Source organism: Choristoneura fumiferana, chromosome 24, assembly GCF_025370935.1.
Source record: "Choristoneura fumiferana chromosome 24, NRCan_CFum_1, whole genome shotgun sequence".
Classification (NCBI taxonomy): domain Eukaryota; kingdom Metazoa; phylum Arthropoda; class Insecta; order Lepidoptera; family Tortricidae; genus Choristoneura; species Choristoneura fumiferana.
The window spans coordinates 10,748,172-10,763,341 of record NC_133495.1 but is presented as its reverse complement, the minus strand read 5'-3'; the positions used below and the strand labels follow the sequence as shown (position 1 = coordinate 10,763,341).

Here is a 15,170-nt window from a genome sequence, read left to right as displayed (position 1 = left end):
GGGGGTTAAAAACAGACAGACGGACAGTGTAGAGGTATTAAAAGAGTTCCGAGTCGGACGGACCCAAAAAATAACTATATCTTCCCGTCACAATATTTACCTATCCGGCCTAAACATACATATCAGACGCCATATTTGCCGTTGTATGTAAATAAAGCCTTTTAAAAACGCATATTCTACACATGCCAACAACATACGGGAACATAGCCATAAATAAGTCGTCGCTCACACGCACCGAGTGTGCAAAATGTAAACGAATTGCCTCGTGTTCTGTGCCCTTAGTGTAAGTTTTCGGTTACAAATTACGTCTCGATCGCGTTCGCGTTAAAATCTCAATTTGTATGCAAACACGAACAGCGCCTCTAGCGGAACGTTTGCAATGTTCGTGTTTCCATACAAATTGAGATTTTAACGCGAACGCGATCGAGACGTATTTTGTGGACCGAAAACTTACACTAAGGGCACTGGTATGAATAACGACCAGTGTGAAAAAGGCTTTTTAAACCCCCGGCGCAAAAAGAGGTGTGTTATAAGTTTGACCGCTGTGTGTCTGTCTGTCTGTCTGTCTGTGGCATCGTAGCTCTTAAGCGGGTAGACCGATTTGAATGCGTTTTTTTTTTATTTGAAATAAAGTTTTCTAGCGATGGTTTTTAGACATGTTTCATCAAAATCGATTTAGCCGTTTTTGAGATAGTGAACTTTGAAGTGACAAAGTCGGGGGTTTTCCAACTTTTGCTGATTAGGTTATGTACCTAATATGCTGATGATACATTGGTTTGGTCTCTCAAGTAGATTTGTTGGTTCGCGGTCAATCTCCTATTTTTAAATTGGGAATATACTTTTTATAGATTCTCCATTGTTTACTCGAATTTTATTTGTCATAATGTATCGTTTTCTATAATTTCCATTTGTCATAAAGTAATTTATATCTGAAACTATACTAATTTCATCATTTGATTTTAGTTCTAACCATAATAGACGAGACCAATGAGATAGATGGACGACCTGGTTAAACCTTCCTGATCCGCGCTAGGACCGTGTGGGAACTACAAACTACAGCCTATTTGGAGAGGTCTATGCCCAGCAGTAAAATGTACAATTGTTGAATCTGTATGGGCACCCGGCAGAAAAATGGTTTAAACAAAGTAAACTCTGATTCAATTAATGCTCCCACATTTTTTGCAACAAAATAAGAATTCGCAATCTCTCCTTCAAACAGAAAGAATTCAAATCAAATAACCGGCTGGAGCGGGTTTAAGCCGATTTAAACCGGTTCGCGCCGGTTTACGGGGAGTACCTAAGCGGCGCTGTCTACAATCTAAAGCAGCATTCACATTTATCTGTCGTGTTGTGTTGTGACGCATCAGAACGGTATCAGTTTCATAAATTTACAACCGACTTCAAAAAAGGAGGAGGTTCTATGTTCCCATGTTTGTATTTTTTTTTTGTATTTCAAAAATCTTTTTTTATTCCAAAGAGTACTCTTCTGAGTACCCCATTGTCACCAAATCGAGATCTGATGATGGAATCTAGGATCAAATTTTATAGGCACACCTATGGCGATTATAGCATTTTTAGCATTAAGATAAACATTTACATTTAGAAAGTACGATTTGGTAAACTGGACCTGATCAAGAAGACCGTAGATGACCAATGGAACTCGTCAAAGCTAAGTAATGCTCGCTCGTCTATAAAATATCATGATTAATATACCAAGATAAGCGACTAAGAAGAAGCTTTAAGTTAATGAAACTTTCGAACTGATCTGATGCTGAAGCCGGAAGGTAGGCAACGGAACTCTGTCTTAAAACAATGTAACTAAGTCATGGTCTGTGTCATGGTTGAGCTTAATGGAATCGTTGTGAGATGTAATTTGGCTACGAATCACAAAAAAAGTGAGAAACAAAGAAAATTTTTGACAAAAAAGTAAAATCGACTCCAAAAAAATTAAAAAAAGTATATCAAAAAATGGAACCGACCACAAAATCCTTGAAAATATTTTTCTTAGTACCTACTAGCTCGAAGTCGGTGACTCAGCACGAGCCAGCAGGAGGGATTGAAACCCATAGTATGTAGATGAGCACTATTTGTTCCACTCCTGCTGGGTCGCGCTGAGTCACCGACTTCGAGCTAGTAGGTACCTAGAAAAATATTTTCAAGGGTTTTGTGGTCGGTTCCTTTTTTTGTTAAGTACTTTTTTTATTTTTTTGCGTTTCGGTTTCACTTTTTTCTTTTTATTAAATGATTTCAAATTCCCTTAATAATCTCATTTACTTTGGGAGCAGTTCAGTTTGTGTGAATTGTCCCGTATTTATTTAAATTTAAGTCAATCCGATCACGAGAAGTGACTGAAATTGCTGGTTATGAAAACAATGTCCTCAGCCCAAGTTACAATACTGTTCTACTGTTGGTTCAGCTGTCTCATTTTTTTTAACTCAATAAACACCTTGTTATCATTAATAAACTTTTTTAGGGTTCCGTGCCCGAAATCTGACAAATGGACCCTATTACTGCTTAATAATTTTTGCTTCATTGTCCATGGATTCACATCGCTGGATTGAGCTAAGGCCACTGCAGGGCTACTACGAAACTCTAAGTTCGTGTCGTGCGGTCCCTCTGACACTTATACTATTTCATACGAGAGCGAGAGGGACGGTACGATACTAATTTCAAGTTTCTTAGTAGCCCTGCTGTTACACGTGCTCGTTAGTAGCAAGAGAGCATGCTACTATCGAGCAAATGCTACCTACTAGCATGTGTGAACAGCAGGGCTACTACGAAACTCGAAACTCGAAGTTCGTCTCGTGCGGTCCCTCTGACACTTATACTATTTAATACGAGAGCGAAAGGGACGGTACGATACGAACTTCGAGTTTCGAGTTTCGTGGTAGCCCTGCAGGACATGCTACTATCGAGCATGCTTATTAGTGGCTTGTTCGAGACGGGCGTGAAAGCGGGAAAGATAATAAGCAAGTGTGAACGCGTTTGTTTCAGTCCATGAGCATGCCCATTAGTGAACTAAAATAATTTCCTTGCTCACCCGCAACCTAACGATAGCTAAGGGCTAAGCTAGACTAACAACTACCAACTGTCTAACAACTGGTAGCAAGGTGTACGGTTGTGTCACTCTGAAGATGAGCTCTGGTTGAGTTCGAAACGCGTCAGTATAGTGTGGTGGTGGTGATAGATGGGTTTGTGTGATATTTGTGTGTTCTTACAGTGTGGAGGTGGAGGAACTGCATGAACACGCATATTTTGCATAAGCTTAGCTATCGTAAGGTCGCGGATGAGCAAGGAAATTCTTTTAGTTCATTGATATGGACCTCCGCAAAGTAACGCCTGAGGGAATATTAGGCAAAGCTCTGCGCAGGGGGCGGCACTAGCACAAACCGTAAACAAACCGCCATGACAACGTCGGTTCTCTTTATAGTTTGTGACCACGACGGATCATGACATATTGATTAGTAACAAAATAATATGATATTTGGTAAGAAATCGACAGGTCATCGTTCATTGACCATTACCGTAAACTGCTTCAACTTTGCTCTCTGGCGCCAACATTGCCTGATTCGATTTAGAGTCGATAACTAAGCACTCTTATAGGTTTTAAGCTTTTACCTACAAGGGAATTATTATTACGGGGGGATAAAAGCTTAAAAACCTAAAGGGTGCTAAGTTATCGACTCTAAATCGAATCAGGCAATGTTGGGGCCAGAGGCCAATGTTGAAGCAGTTTACGGTACGTCTCATATTTCGTTTTCTAGAATTTTTTTACCGTACAACGGCAAAACCTACTAGACACTGGCAAAATTGTCCTCCAATAGACAGCGCCATATTTTTCTAAAAAAACAACAACAACAATATGATATTTACATCGATGATAGTAACGTTAAAGCTATATTTCCGAAAAAATAATTGAAATAATATGATATTATGGCCTCCACGGGTAATATGTAGGTACGTTTGTATGTAAATTCTCCCTTTAAAGGATCACTACAAGTCAACCTTTGAGTGGATAAGAGAAATAATCCATTAGGGAACGACAAGCAAACAGTAGAAGTTACAATACAGTGCTTTAAATAATATAATAAGTACATAAACGAAAAGGAAATTGTTTATTAAGATATTAAAATTATAAAAAAAAACATATAAAAGAACATGGGTAAATATCACAAAATCAACTGGGCAGAGCTCACCGTCATCGAAGCCAAATAATTTGGCTAGTGGCTTGAATCGGTGCCGTGTACCACGAACGCACATGCTGGTGGCACGGATTATTGAAATAATAATGCGTGATCTTAGCCAACCCATTACTAAACTTAAGGATCTGTCCCAACGATCGGCGATAGCTTCTCCGAGGTGTTTGACAAATGTAGACATTTGTGGTGCGAAGAATCCATCTACTGATGTTCTTCTTAGTCGGTACACTCTTGCCAGGGTGGTCGTGGTCATCATTGTGAATCACGACTCTACTGATGTTACAAGGGGAGTAAAAGTTGCATGACGCATTTCAGAACCAGTAGAATATTTTCTTTATTTTTCATTCTCAGTGGATTTTAGTACGGAAATGACGGGGCGTGAAATGTAAGAGGATGCGTCAGTGTCTACAAATAAGTACATAAACTCATAAAATAAGCTACCACGTACAAATAAACTATTCAGTATTCAGTCATTTATTGCTTTAAAGAATTCCATGCAATACAATATAGTTCAATTCAGAGAATTACATTAATACAAAATTTCAAAAAGTATTAATTCTATTCTAATTGTTCATTATAAGTCACTACACATCTTTACACTTCTCATAAATATTATTAATAATGTCAAAAGAGTTACAATTATAATTTACAAAATCTTTGGACTACCAGAAAATACAATAATGTATGTACGCAATCAAAAATTAAATTAAATACAATAAAGTACGGATGAAATAAGTATAGATGAGTTACATATAGACAAAGCAAGCATTTACCACGAATCAGTGCAAATATTTTAGCAAAATATTCGTTAAGGGCATAAAATGGTCTTAACTTTAAATAAGATTTCAACTTATTAGAGAATTAATATTACGTGCAATTAAATAAATAAAACAAGTAATCATTACTCCTCCGCATCGTACCTACTTGGCCCAAACGTACGTATGTAAAATATTAAGTTATTCGAGAAACTCAACGAAATATTTACTATTTTGCCCAGTGCCCGGAATTTTTTAACGCATTCACTGCCATCTGACTTCCACAAGTGCCACCGACGCACATGTGCGTTCAAATGTATGAATAATTATGACAGCGGCACTGGGCGGAGTTCCTAAAACGCATATGTGCGCCGGTGGCAGTGAATGCGTTAACCTTTTACTTACTCGCGCTTATCAGTAATTCCACCGTTTTATAAAAAAAAATATATATATAATTTTAAAATATACAACAGATCCACCCATGTTATTGTATGGCACCACCTCAACGTGAATTAGTTGCGGTTGCGCGTATATCGTATGTTTTTTTATATGATACACTGACAACATTAATCTTGCACCTGAACAAATATTTTTACACACTTATATATAAAAGGAAAAAAGTATTTTTTTACAGACATTCGCAGAATTAAACCCAGGCCATTCTTTTTTTTAACTGCTTATAAAATATAAAATCAACATGAGATTTTTATTAGGTAAGTGTTTTTGTTAATAATAAAGTTTCTATATCTCTATTTAATTACATTTATTGAGGTGACTAATTAAGTAAAATAAAGAATTAGTAACTTATTGTACTGATTTGTAATGTTTAGTAACGAATTCGGTTAACGCGCGCTATTCTGTAAGTAGCCTATGTCACTCTGACCTAATAAACTATCTCTATCCGTGGCTTCGTTTCGACGTGAAAGACGGACAAACATACAAACACAAACACTTTCGCATTTAAAATATTAGTATGGATGATGGAGATGATGTCTTGATAACTTATCTGACGGAATATATATAATTAGTAGCCTATTACTATAATTATAATTTATAAATAAACGTGTAATGTAAACGCGTCTATTTCTAGGTTTTTTGGTAATATTTTTTGTTGGAGCTGTGGCGATGGTTGCAGGGCGTCGTTGTTTGTGCACTGCGCAGTACAGCCCTGTGTGTTCCGTCAGAAATGTGACATACAGCAATAACTGCACGTAAGTCCACTGCTTTAGCGTGAACATACACTTCAACCCACCCTATACAAGTCCCACTGTTGGGCACAGGTCTCCTCTCAGATTAAGAAGGCTCGGGCCCCTTCGGCCATTGGAAACCAAAGGGTCGAAACCAGTTTAGAAAACAGAATTATTTTTCTTTTTCGGAAACCTAGTCGAAAGAAAACTATTTTGTTCTTATACGATACCAGTTACGAACGAACATTATTTGTTCTTGCATGAAACTATGATCAGGGATCGACTTCTGTTTTTTTACTGAAGCTTATTTTCACAGTAGTGTTTTTTTTTCAATCAGAATCGACACAGACTGGCGGAGCTCCGCGTGAGCGGGCTACTTTTGTGTAGTTTTGGCCCTCCGGGCCGATGTAAACTTAACATAACCTAAACCTACCTATGTTTCTGTGTCGTTTAAAATTGGGAAATTTAAATTTGTGATTGAGTTTCAAAAGAAGATTCTATGTTCTGTATGGGTAACCGAAAACAGAATTATTTTTCTTCATTCGAAACCAGGTTTCCGAAAAAGAAAAATAATTCTGTTTTCTAAACTGGTTTCGAGCCTTTGGTTACCAAAGTGGCCGAAGGGCTCGGGCCACAATTTTCAGTACGGATTGGAAGCGCACACATCATCAACATCATGTCGGCTGAAAGACGTCCACTGCTGGACATAGCCTCCCCCAAGGCTCTCCTCTCAGACCGGTCTTGTGCTTTCCGCACACATACAAGGTGTTAATTCTGTGGTGTAAATAAATAACTTACAACTTCGGACACCCTAACAGCCTTTTAGGGTCCACGGTCAACTAGGAACCCTTATAGTTTCGCCATGTCTGTCCGTCCGTCTGTCTGTCCGTCTGTCTAAGTAGTACAAACTAATTTTGCATGAAATACAATTCAATCACGCCGACTGCTAAGTGTTCACAGCTCAATGAAAAAGGCTTTGGTTCCACCGGTCAAGAAAACTAATTTCCTTACTAGTTTTACAATTCAATCACGTCTGTCAATAGAATCTGTCCGCGTGCTAAGCTTGATGACAGTACATTGAACCACAAGGTCAACTCAATTTTGCATGAATAATACAATTCCATTTTTTACGACTGCTATCAGGCTCCAATATTTTCCATTGAATTGTGAATGAAAATAGGCTTTGACGTTTTAAGCGCTACAAATGTCATTGAACCTTAGTGTGGTCAACCATTTTTGGTCGAATATCCATTTTTATCCATTTATCATTCCAATATTTCCAGGAGAGTTTGCGCTGGCGCCTCGTATGCACATGACGCTCGTGCGACGGCTCCGGCTCGATTTGATGACGAAAACTTCCGTAGATTTTTATTACTCAATAAAATTACGTAATGAGATTGTAATGCCACTTTTTTATTTAGATCCTTATCATACTGGCGATATTGACCTAAAAGCAAGGCGATTTTGCCGCGAATTCATAATTATTTCAAAATAGAAATAAAATTTTTTTTCACTATTCGTAAAAAGTTATAGAACACTCGCATTACAAATTAGACAATAGTAGTATTTTGAACATGAAACTACCCTGAGACTCACTCATATTAAATGATATTATAACGGATAACTCACGTCTCATACCGAGTTTAGCTCGACATGTTTCGGGCTATTTCGTAGCCCTTCCTCTCAGGAGCATCATAATAACGCTCTCATTTAATAATAGTAGTATTGTTTATAGTTTAAGTTACTTGACGAAACTTGTTGTGGATTGGTAGTACCTTTTTTGTAATTTGTTTATTCCTTTATTTTTTGATTATTGTATAAAATAGGTTGATGCAATATTTTTGTTCAATAAATAATTTTTCGATTAGATAATAACACTCAATTAGACAATTTAAAAAAAAGCATGTCTGCGTAATCACTGTTCTACTTATGTAAAGTACAAATTCAATTTATTATTTATTCAATAAAGGAAGAACTATCAATATGATGAAATAATCAAAATTACAAAACTTGTGACTTATGAGAACTTCTAGATTAGACAGAAACAAAAATGCTTTGACTTTGAGTAGCGTGTGACGTCACATGCAAGTAGCGCCATACCTACCGCACAGGGAAAAAAGGGTTTTAGAAAGAGACAGATAAAAAAAAATACGAGTAGGTATTTTCACATATTTTGTTAACATTGATTGTTCATATGTTTTTTAGGGTTCTGTACCCAAAGGGTGTCAACAGAACCCTATTACTGAGACTCTGCCGTCTGTCTGTCTGTTTGTCTGTCTGTCCGTCCGTCTGTCAAGTGCCAGTAATTTCACCGGCTGTCTTACTCTCAACGCCAAAACACAACAGTGCTAGCACTGCTGCTTCACGGCATTTATTTATTTGTCAACTAAAAATTACAGTTAAAATACCGCTGCCAGTCAAATTATACAAAAAATAATAGGTACACAAAAAGACGCATACAAAATACACAAAAATTACATACAAAATAACCTAACCATAATTTTTTTTATTTTTAATACAAGCTTTTTTGCTGACTCTTCTTTTTGTCGACTGTAAAGAAAGAAAGAAAGAAAGAAAAACATTTATTCGTGACATTTTTACAAATAAAAGAAAAAGGAAAAGGAAATAAATTTTGTCACGAAATGGTCCCAACTCAGCATAATGTCAACCTTGCGGCCGACGCTGGTCTTCCGTTGGAACCATTTAAGAGTTAAAAGAACACAACAGCAGTGAACTCGACAACTAAAACAATTTTTTTACAATACACAAAACTAGTACTGTACTTGCATTGTCACCCAAACTACATTTGCATACCAAATTCAAGTCGATGCTAATTACCGCTGAAAAGTTCCGTCCTGCGGAGACAATCCTGGCTGGACTACCAGGATGTCACTACTGGATTATTGTAATGTCACGCGATTTACATAAGTACTTATTCCAAATTTCAAGTCAATCTGACTACTAGAAGTTGGTCAAATTTAACTTGCAAGATTTAATTACAGACAGGCAGACAGACAGACAGATAGACAGACAGACAACGGGACAGGTGAAACTAAATAAAAGCTTGTAATAAACTAATTAGGGATTTTTTAAGTTGTCTTCCTCGCTACCCTAAAACGACGGGACACCACAGCCTCCGACCAGAAGTCGGAGCTCAAGAACATCTGAATTATACTTACGTCATGCTTGGAGTCCTTTTTCATGGAGCCTCCATGGCCTCCAGTACTTTGCACTGTATTCATGGTGGCACTTCACACACACGAACAAAAATCACTTGAAAAGCTGTCACTATTTTTAAACCGTTGAAACTGTCACTTAAATTGAAATGGAGTCACTAAGTTTTGCGACCACAGTAGCTTAAATTGGCCACAGTTACAAATTGTTCTCTCTAGCTATGTTTTTATTATCTATCTACTTAATGAATGATTAAGTTCAACTAGTTTTAAAATGGACATTTTCCTAACGTCTAGGCACTGTATTAAGGTCTGAGTCACAGCACTTAAGTATTTTTACGATGAATTTCAATTCTGAAATCACAATTTGTTTCTGCGTTGTTATCTGATGTTATAAATCAAATAAATAACAAATGCAGGCTGCACCATTTCAAAACCTAGTAAGTTCTCAAAAACTCAATTTTGCGATTTTGCTTAAAACGTGGTTCTAGCAAGTGCCTACAAGATACAAAAACATTTAGAGGCCTATCTCGCTGAACTTCAGAGATACGAGTACTCCAAACCTTAGTAAGTACAGAAAAAAACCGGCTTGACCATTTCAAAACCTAGTATGGCACAAAACCATTTCAAAAACCTAGTAATGGGACATGCACTTACTAGGTTTTGAAAAAGTCAGAGAGACTTACTAGGTTTTGATATGGTCAAACGAGTTTAATTGTAACTTTTGGAAAGTAGTATGTGTTTGTTAGTTGAAGTTACTAGTTTTTTGTAAGTCAATGTTATAGGTACGTTGTTCTTTATTCATTTTGACGCGTTATCGTTGGCAGCACTGTGCTGCCGCGCTAACTTCATGCTATTGCGCTAGAGCTGTTCGAACTCATTTAAACGCGCAGTTGCCCGCCAAGATTGAGTTTGTATGCATGTGTAACGTTAAAATTTTGCGAAAACGTAGCGTAATTTGGCTAATAAATGAATGAAATAAGGCAATCGCACCAAGCGTATAGTGAACAACGCTTTGAATTTAGACAACAACCATTTTTGTGTAAGTAAATGTATATAATACTAGCTTTTCGCCCGCGTGGAATCCGGATACCACGCGCTGTTCCCTCGGGAACTGTGCATTTTTCCGGGAAAAAGAAGCCTTTGTCACTCTCTGGCCCATAAACTATCTCTATGCCTGAAATCAAGTCGATCCGTCGCTCCGTTCGCGACGTGAAAGACGGACAAACATACCAACAAACATACAACACACATGTTTTGCAAAATGTTTGGATATTTAAATTATTACGCTTCATACAGTAAGATTATTTCTACTTTACTACTCGGGACGTCTCAGTTTTAACCGTAAATGTTCGTGTTTTTCATAGGATACTTATTTAAAACCCAGAATTTAATCACATAAAATACCCAAACCTATTTCATGTAATTAATAACAAAACCTCTGCCTAAGTACCTATTGCACTTCAGATCTCTCTCGATGTAGGTATGCCGAGAATTGCCGAGTGCCAATCGGAAGTAATCATACTGTATTATTATTGAGCGTGGGAGTTTGTTGTCTCATGGTTTATTGAGCTTGAGCATTTGTGTTATGTTTTATGTCTGTGCCATTTAACATATTTCATGTTATTTCGGTGTTAGTTTTTGCTATTTTATGTTATTTTTTCATCCCATTAATAACGACTAACGTTCAAAATACTACCTCGTCGCTTATTGCTCATCTTTGCTTCTACTAATAGAACCATCTTGCTATTATGTATATATACTTTCGCAAGAAAATTAAAGTGAGCCCCCTATTCCTTCTCCAGAAATGTTTCCAGAAGAAAATGAAAGTCAACCTGTTGTTTCCGCTCCTGAATCCGCTCCTAAACTAGTACCACTGATACCCAGTCCCGAAAAAATATTTGGATCAATCTTCCATTCAAATCAATAATAGTAATGGTAATTTGGTAATTATTAGGTAGTTGGATAAATATAAGTAAAAAAATTAAGACTTGGTGCCGTATTTTTATTTTTATAATAAATTATTGTAATGTACAACTACTTAGCTGACTGTTTGTTTTATTTAAATTGAAAAAAGGTCCACGTATTAAAACTTATGATTTTTAGTCGTTTTAGCCTCTAGATCATGACAAAGTGACAACACATACTGGGTTTTGAAATTGATCGGTTCCCTGTAAGTTTTTATTTGAGTTTAATTTCAAACCTAGTATGGCACATAAAACATGCAATATAGGAAATTAAGTGCATATATATATACCTGGATATTCGGCTTAATCTAATAAACCGAGAAAGTATCACTTTTGGAACGAATATTGCAAAATTTCGTACGGCTGAGACAAAACATGTTTTTTTCTCTCCTGTAAAATTAGCTTAATGTCCCTTACTATGTTTTGAAATGGTGCAGCGTGCTTCTATTAGATTAACTGTAGGATTCAATATTGCTGTCAAGCACGGAAATGTCAAGTGCGAGTCGTGTATTTTTTTTGTAACCGATAATGCATGCTGTATGTTTTATTCGTTCGGTTGACATTTTTCACAGTTTTGTGAACTATCATATATTTATTTAAAGAAAGACAATATAAAGCAGGATAATTATGAGTTTACATAGTTTTGTGAACTAATTTTTAATTTTATGTTAATTTTATTGCATTGTCATTTTCATTATTTTTGTTTGTTTAATTGATAACCGTATTTCATAAATTTGACATAGATTTATATTCTTGTTTTTACCTTAATTTCTTATCATAATTATTTAACATTGTAAATTCTATTATATTTTTTGTATACATTGGAAGATCCTTTTGTGATTTCTTATACCTGACATGACATATATTTTTTCAAAAGGTAATAAATACATACATCTATCTATTTCTGTGATATTTCATATTTCTAAGGCACAGAGTACATATATAACAGAGACACCACCTAGTACAAGCAAATGGTATCACCCTAATACTGGCTATTCAACTGGCTATTTTTCTTTCCTTCGATTTTCCAATAGATGGCACCAGTGAGAACACAAATAACACGATACGTATTGCCATCTAGTGAGACACTAAGGATATTTCTACTTAATTCGACTTATTCACATTTTATAATTTACAAATGTTAATAGTAGTGCCATCTATTGCTGTTTTTTTGTATTAAATATAGCTTGTAGGGATTGGTAGGCCATGTTCTAAGGTTATAACTTTACATTTGTTCCCTCCCTGTTCAGCTACTTATGTACTTACATTAACACCTATTAAGCGCCATATTTACAGCGAACAAATTAATGATTATTATTGTGTACTTTGTCTCCTCCTTTTTTGAACTCAGTTAAAAAGAATACGTTTGTAGGTAACTATTTCGACAATTATTTTCACTAGCGTCTGTATTAAATTAAAATTAATTTAATGTAGGTACTTATTCATTTTAAAATGGCGTTATTCCAGTTATATATACGAGTACGCAGAATGGGTCCATTATTTTGTATTATTTTGTCTTATCTTAAATAAATAAATACAATAAATTATTCCGATCGACAAAAGTGATGACTTGATTTGAAAGTTGTGTACTTGTACGTATACATTATGTATTGACAATGTCAAATACCAAGAAGCCGTGGTGGCTTACTGGTTTGACCTTTCGGCTTTCAAGCAGAGGTTCGTTGGTTCAATCCCCGGCTCGCGCCTTTGAGTTTTTCTAAGTTCACGTGCCTATATTTGAAATTTACCACGAGCTTTACGGTGAAGGAAAACATCGTGAGGAAACCTGCACAGCCCTGCGAAGCAATTCAATGGTGTGTGTGAAGTTCCCAATCCGTACTGGGCCCGCGTGGGAACTCCGACCCAAGCCCTCTCATTCTGAGAGGAGGCCTGTGCTCAGCATTGGGACGTTATAGGATGGAATGATGATGTTGATTAATGTCAAATATAAAGTTATGACAACATATTCTTTCTTCTGAAAATACAACATTTTTTTATATTCTTTCCTATTTTTTTTAATCAATTGTTTGCGTGCGCATGTGTATTTTCTGTTACTTGTTCACGTTAAAACGGCTGCAACAATGTGGACGAAATGATGTAGAGTAGATAGTTGGATCTCTGGACAAAAGCCAATTTTTCCTGATATTTCCACTGGATCTTAACAATTAAGTGTTTACTTCAATAGTACTGCGAGACTTAATAGCACACGCGAGCGAAGCCGCGGGTAAAAGCTACTACGCATACGAGTTTCCGATTTTCCCGACAACACAAACTTATCTTTTTTTCGTAAAATATTACAGCCCAGCGGAACTCCAATATTCACAACTTACGTTCCGATTCACGTAGATTTATATTCAAATTTACATAAAGCAATTTGTGGCTGGTCACGCTACAAGTAGCAGTACTGTATATAATAAAAATATATAGTACGAACTACATAGTGTTTTTAGAGATTTCTCTGACAAATGGCTCAGTTCATTGATAGAAACAACCTGGTAATTAACTTTTCGACCAAATCGAAAAAAAATTTTTTGTCTACTTAATATAAGTTTACAGACATTGTTAAAAGTCACATTGTAAAATCCACACACTTGACGAGTGATTTATTGACGTTACACATCAGAAAAACGTCAAAAAAGTCAGCCAGGGTTATTTTATATTGGTTATAATTGGCAACCAATATATTTTGCAGGTGGTAGGACCTTGTGCAAGGTCCGCCCGGATTGCTACCACCATCTTGCTCGCTAATCCTGCCGTGAAGCAGTGCTTGCACTGTTGTGTTTCAGCGTGGAGAGTAAGACAGCCGGTGAAATTACTGGCACGTGAGGTATCCCATCTTAGGCCTCTAGGTTGGTAACGCATCTGCAATACACCTGGTGTTGCAGATGTTTATGGGCGGTGGTGATCTCTTTCCATCAGGAGACCCACTTGCTCGTTTGCCATCCAGTCGAAAAAGTTAGTAGGCAGCCCAGCAGTTGAATATATCGCGCGTTTGCGTACCGAGCCGGCGTATGTTTTTTATATCAAGGACGCTGCCGAGACGGTATACTGCTCCTTTTTAGGGTTCCAGAGCCAAAATGGTAATAACGGAACCCTTATAGTTTCGCCATGTCTGTCTGTCTATCTGTCCGTCCGTCCGCGGCTTTGCTCAGGGATTATCAATGCTAGAAAGCTGTAATTTTGCACGGATATATAATTATGTAAACTGTGCCGACAAAATGGTACAACAAAAAATTTAAAAAATATATTTATATTTTTTAGGTTACCTCCCATAGACGTAAAGTGGGGGTGATTTTTTTTTCTCATCCAACCCTATAGTGTGGGGATCGTCGGATAGGTCTTTTAAAACCATTAGTGGTTTGCTAAGACGATTTTTCGATTCAGTGATTTTTTTGCGAAATATTCAACTTTAAAGTGCAAATTTTCATTAAAATCGAGCGCCCCCCCTCTAAAATCTAAACCAGTGTGTGGAAAAATTTGAAAAAAATCAGGATTTTAGTACCAAAGTATATCATACTTTTAAGGAAAACTATAACGGCTAAGTTTGCTTGAGAATTATTAGTATTTTATGAGTAAATAGCAGCCTAAGGTATAAAATATGCCTAAACTTGGAAGCTGCCATATAAAATACTAAATCCTCAAAAAAATATTACTAATTTTTTTCCTAATGGCTACGGAACCCTATTTTGGGCATGTCCGACATGATCTTGGCCAGTTTTTTATACTGTGGCAAAACCCTCCGGGAGCTTTCAAAACATCCGTCATGCGGCCAACGCAGCCAAAGCTGCCTATTTACTACGAAGTGCACAATTCGGACTTTGTGTCTTACCGTTCCGCTGGAACTTATATTATTTAAAACGGGAGTGAGAGGGACGGTACGATACGAACT

General features: G+C 36.7%; 1 protein-coding gene and 1 long non-coding RNA gene across 4 annotated transcripts in view; one reads left to right on the top strand and one right to left on the bottom strand.

Annotated features, from left to right (window-relative positions):
* Positions 1 to 15,170, bottom strand: part of LOC141441617 (inactive dipeptidyl peptidase 10) — a 734,138-nt gene that overhangs the window by 442,710 nt on the left and 276,258 nt on the right. The gene's annotated exons all lie outside the window — the stretch shown is intronic.
* LOC141441691 (uncharacterized) lies at positions 5,593 to 7,520 on the top strand. The gene is made up of 3 exons (XR_012452838.1): positions 5,593 to 5,667; positions 6,045 to 6,165; positions 7,425 to 7,520. It is a non-coding gene; the product is annotated as an uncharacterized lncRNA (long non-coding RNA).